Genomic DNA, 5928 nt, shown 5'->3' with positions numbered 1-5928 from the left:
CCGTTTGTCTCTGCGCCTTTAGCAGTGTGATGGGCAAATATTGAGCCGCACAAATGTTTTCTTGCTCCATGGGGCGTGTTCCTGTCATTAATGTACTTAAAATTGTTGTGCAATTTTGTCTTATAAATTGCCTTGTGACGTGATTCTGCTAGTCCGGGCTATGAGGTCTGGGGTGGTCCAGGCCATGACGTTGGCCGCCCTGGGAAGGTGGGATATAAATCGAATGAAGAATAACATAAATAGTGTGATTGAATCCGTTCCGTTCTCTGATGAATGCATTCAACCCTGAGTGAATGGTAGAAATGCCACTGCTACCGTTCCACACACAATTAAGCTTTTTTAAAAAAGAAAACTGGGTTTGGTTTGGGTCATAACATGTTTGAGGGGATTTCTAAATATTGAGATTTTAAGCATAGCCCTCTCCTAGTCAAAAGCATTGTAGTAGTAGTCTGATAACAAAGGTCAAACAGACTCTAGGTGCACTTGACTTCCCGTTTAATGTCAGAATATGTGTCGTATTACAAAACAGTAAGTTTCATGTTACCTGGAGTCTGCAAGGCCTCCATTGAGAATTCTGAGGAAAATACAATCTTTGAACAATCTACCCAACAATACTATACTAGCCACTATGGATGTGGGATTCCTGTACACCAACATCCCATACAATGATGGTTTACAAGCTATAAGGAACACCATTTCAGATAAAATCACAGTGGACTTTGCTACCAAACTCTGCCATTTTGTCCTCACTCACAACCACTTGAAATTTGGAGATGACCTGTTCCTCCAGATCAGTGGCACAGCTATGGATACCCACATGGCCCCACAGTATGCCAGCATCTTCATGGCAGATTTGGGACGTTTCCTAAACTACCCACTCAAACCTCTCTTGTACCTGCAATACATTGACGATATTCTTATTATCTGGACACATGGTCAGCAGACCCTAGACACGTTCCACCAGACATTAAATGACTTTCACCCCACCATCAACCTAAGAATTAACCAACCTATGCAAGAAAAACATTTTCTGGACACCAGTATAAAAACACAGGATGGGCACATAGACACCACCTTATACCGAAAACCAACTGACCGGCAAACATATCTACATGCTTCCAGCTACTATACCAAACATACAAATCAATCAGTTGTATATAGCCAGGCTCTATGTTACAGCCGCATCTGTTCCAACTCTACAGAAAGGGATTCTCACCTAAGAGATCTACAGCAAACTTTTTGGGAACTAAAATATCCACCTGATGAAGTTAAACAACAGATCAACAAAGCCAGACTGTTACCCAGCGAGAACTTGCTGCAAGACAGACCCAAAAGAGAAAATAACAGAACACCACTAGTAATCACATACAGCTCCTAAGTTAAAACAGTTCAGCACATCATCAGAGATTTACAACCTCTCCTAGACAATGACAGTTCTCTTTCTCAAGCTCTGGGAGGAAGACCTTTCATCGCCTACAGACAGCCACCCAATCTTAACTCCTCACCCACAATAATAAAACAACCAGACATAACATGGACACTGGTACCAGAGCCTGCAATAAAACCCAGATGCCAACTTTGCTGCCACATCCAGACAACACCATCACTGGCCCCAACAACATCAAAGGTACCATCTCAGGGCTATTTAATTGCTCATCTTCTATACTGTTTTAAATCTGTTGTTAGCCGCCCTGAGCCCAGTTTTCAGGACCACGAAGGGCAGGGTATAAATAAAAATGTATTATATTTATTTATTTTCTGTCTCCCTGCCCAGGGGCAGGGATGGAGGAAGGGGGGGTTGCGGTGGGTGTGGTCCACCCCGGATGTCACCACTGAAGGGGGTGACAAAATGGCGGGCGACACTCACCGCGGGGCCTGGGAGAGATGCAGTGGCTTGGGCACATGCAGGCTCCGTGCTGCCCAAAAGGTCTGCCTCCTGCCTCCTCCCCCAGCTATAGGGCGGCTGAGTGGGAAGAGGCAGGTAGACTCCAGAGGCGCTGTGGTGTGTCCTGCCCCTATGTGCGGCTTGCCACGCCCCTGGGCATGCTGCCCCAGGCGCCCAAGCAGCTTCCTCCGCCGTTGCCCAGGGGTGGGGTAGCTCTCTCACCAGAGAAATGAGCAAACTGCTTGCAGGCGGCATTTGAAATTGGGGTCAGGGTCCCCCCGTCATTTACCTTTTAAAAATGTATGTGGGGCAGTTTTGCCATGAGTGTGGTGTGCAAAACCCTCTGAGAGAAAACAACCGGACTGAGGAAGGCTGCTCAAGCCATTCATTTCTTGTCTGAAAAGGCCTTGCGTTCGACTTAAAGCCTGGCTGTTTTCGACAGTGTTGCCCCCTCGCCCTTGCAGTGCGTCCCTGCTTGGAGGCTATTGCATTTTTCCCCCTCCAGTGAATCGCAGCTGGTACGAGAGACCATGTTCCTGGGAGTGAGAAGTGGTTGCTTTGATTGGTAGAGCCAATCTCATGGAGAGCTTTGAACATCAGGGCAGAACCTTTGAGCTTGCGCTCTTGTGTTCTGAGCTGAGTGGAAAAGAGAAGAATTCTGAAGGGTTACGTTCATGCCGGCCTGTCACACTGAGCAGCCGAGTTGCTGTGTTTTTGTACTTGAGCTGTTTCAGGCTGTGTGGCTTTGCTCCTAGTAGCAGTATATTTTAAAAGCTGCCTTCTTCAGTTCTATCCGGCGATGGCGCAGCCACAACTTGGGAACTGAAGCTCACACGTTCTGCCCTCCTAATGATCCCTTGCTCTTTTTAGACCACCCGCCAGCATTCCACCGCTCTGAAGGTGTTTTCAGCGAGCGACGTGGAAGATGCTTTTTATAGTTTTCCTGCTGAACGCTAACAGGATACAGAAAGCAGAAAAGAACCATGTTCAAAGATGGGAGTGTAGAGTCCGAGATCAGCCAGCCTCACTCTTTTCATTAACATGTAGGCCCAAACCCTGCCCTGAGGACAGACCCTGCAAAGTGTCCCTATTTTCCAGGGACAGTCCTGGATTTTCTCTCAGCTCACCTGAGAAAGTCTCACAATGAGAAGAATTCTAGGAAATGGCACCCTAGTTTCTCGCTCTGCTTTCTTTGGCTGCCCACAGCTGTGTCCCATTCACCTGCGATCTCCACACCCTGTTCCAGGTGCAGCAGGGTTGTTGAGTTTCCCTGGGAGTCCAAAGAATGGGAAAACGTCAAACCTGGGTTTTGATGCCACTTGCGAAAATGCCCGTAGTTTAAGAAGAGTCGTAGCTAAAGCAGAGATATATCAAAACTAAATGAAACTGTTATGTACTGAGTTGAATAGGATCCAAAATGCAGCAGTCTGATTGGTCCTAGAACAATAGGATCCAAAATGCAGCAGTCTGATTGGTCCTAGAACAATAGGATTCAGAATGCAGAAGTCTGATTGGTCCTAGAACAATAGGATCCAAAATGCAGCAGTCTGATTGGTCCTAGAACAATAGGATTCAGAATGCAGCAGTCTGATTGGTCCTAGAACAATGCAGCAGCATGATTAGTCTGCAGGAGCCACCCAATCCAGCTCCAGGTAGAAGTGAATCCACAACCTGATTGGCCTACAGGAGAATTCCGGAATTAGCCAATCACGTGCAGCCCATTGTGCAAATAATGAATATAAAGCAGATACTTTGGGGGAACTTTCATTCCTCCTCACCAATATGAGCTGAATAAAGAGCATGAAATCCACTCTCAACTCCGAGTATATTTCAGAAACGAATGCACCAGGTCTTAGAAACACTGTGCACGACAAAGGGAAACATCTAATGACTTACATATATGTACATAACTTGAAACTGACCCTTTTGTTTGAACACTTGTACAGCTGCTGCATGACTATAAATGCTACCAGTTGTTCAACTGGATAACCTTTTCTCCCTCTGCCTCACCTCATGTATCCTGTGGCTTAGCAGTAAGTGGATGAGCAGGAAGATGCCGTAAGCCTCAGGTCTGCCTTCTCTCCTGGCATCAGCAGAGAGTAGCTGATGCAAGCCTTGGGCTCACACACTCTCCTGCTCCCCTGCAGCAGAGAGGAAGTCTTCAGCAGTGTTTAGTTTCGCTTTCCATAAAACCTGGCTTGCTGCTATGCAGGAACCCAAGATTGTGCCCTGGTCATTTCCTGAAGCCGTCTTCAAACCATAGCAAATGAAGCTAGCCTAGGGTTGCCAAACCAAATGGATAATTCCAGTAATGTCCAGGAGGCGGGGGCTAACAGGCTGCCTGGGGGGAATTTTTTATTTAACAAATTAATGTCTTGGATTTTGTCTGTTCCCCAGCATTAGTGGAAGAGCGATGTGGCGAAGTTGCTTTCTTTTTGCCTCCCAGACGTAGATTTTGGAAGCCCAGTTGCCACCCTGCTGCTGATGGCTCAAAAGAGAAAAAAAGCTCAGCAACCGTGTCCAGATTCTTACTTCTTTAAATATGGCAACCCTGAGTTAGCTTACTTAACAAAACAGAATTTGGATTGACAATGCACAAGCTCTGGTTCCTGCAGAATGGCAAGCCAGGTATTGTGGAAAGTGAAAGTACAGACATACAGTCATACCTCATATTACATTTGCTTCATGTTACGTTCTTTCAGGTTACGTCCCATGGCAACCCGGAAGTACCGGAAAGGGTTACTTCCGGGTTTTGCTGCTCGCGCATAAGCGTAAATTGCGCTTTGCGCATGCGCACAAGCGCCAAAACGCACTGCGCACCTGTGCAGATATGGTGCTTCAGGTTGCGCTCTTTTCATGTTGTGAACAGAAGAAGAAGAAGAAGAAGAGTTTGGATTTGATATCCCGCCTTTCACTCCCCTTCAGGAGTCTCAAAGCGGCTAACATTCTCCTTTCCCTTCCTCCCCCACAACAAACACTCTGTGAGGTGAGTGGGGCTGAGAGACTTCAAAGAAGTGTGACTGGCCCAAGGTCACCCAGCAGCTGCATGTGGAGGAGCGGAGACTCGAACCCGGTTCCCCAGATTACAAGACTACCGCTCTTAACCACTACACCACACTGGCTCTCTGGAATGGATCCTGTTCGTAACCAGAGGTACCACTGTACTTTGGTTTTCAAACAGCCTAGTTCCTGAACGTTTTAGCTCCTGAATGCCACAAACCCAGAAGTGACTTCCGGTTTGCAAACTATTTATGGAAGCTGAACTTCCGATGGGGCTTCCTGCAGCCAATCGGAAGCCGCTCTTTGGTTTTCGAACGTTTGGGAAGTTGAACGTACTTCCAAAACGGATTCCGTTCGACTACCAAGGTACGACTGTACAGAGAAAAGGAGAGCAAGAGGCAACACATTAGAAGTTTGTAAAATTACACAGCATGGAGAGAGTGGATAGATAAAAGTATTTCTCCCTCGTAACGCTGGAATTTGTGGACATCCAACGAAGATGAGTGTTGAACGATTCGCACAGTGCATATTCTTCATCAACTTGTATGGCTTTGCAAGACAAAGTAATGGAAGGCAAGGCTACGCATGGCCAAGCTCTGCCTCCACAATCAGAGGCAGTATGCTTCAGAGTACCAGTTGCCGCACCTGGGGAGAGGGCTCTTGTGATCAGGTGCTGCTTGCAGGTTTCCCATCTGGTTGGCCACTGTGAGAAAAGGATGCTGGACTTAGATGAGCTATTGGCTTCATCCAACAGGTTCTTCTTATGTCCTTCAATCCTGCCAATGTCCTCCTCTCAGCAGCGGGGAATGGGTGAGCCCAAAGAGGACAATGGCTGCTTCCTGCTCGGGCCCTCAGTACTACACCATGGATTCATGTTATTTGCAAACATATTGTGCTGGTCCCGGGGGGAAGGTTACCGTTGGCGTAGTCAAAGTCCGGTCCTGGGTCGCTAGCCTGGGAACAGTTCACAAGGAGCGGGGCGAGGTCCGAAGCAGGAAGCCGGGTGGGGACAGGAACACTGGAGGGTCAGGTCTGGGTCCGGG

The 5928-nt window shown here is 47.4% G+C and overlaps 1 protein-coding gene across 1 annotated transcript in view; it reads left to right on the top strand.

The window, feature by feature from the left end:
- TAL2 (TAL bHLH transcription factor 2) overlaps nucleotides 1-5928 on the top strand; it is a 137230-nt gene that overhangs the window by 59935 nt on the left and 71367 nt on the right. The gene's annotated exons all lie outside the window — the stretch shown is intronic.

Source organism: Podarcis melisellensis (assembly GCF_964234715.1).
Source record: "Podarcis melisellensis genome assembly, chromosome: 17".
Classification (NCBI taxonomy): Eukaryota; Metazoa; Chordata; class Lepidosauria; order Squamata; family Lacertidae; genus Podarcis; species Podarcis melisellensis.
Note: the sequence above shows the minus strand (reverse complement) of the source record. Positions and strands in the feature narration are given on the sequence as shown.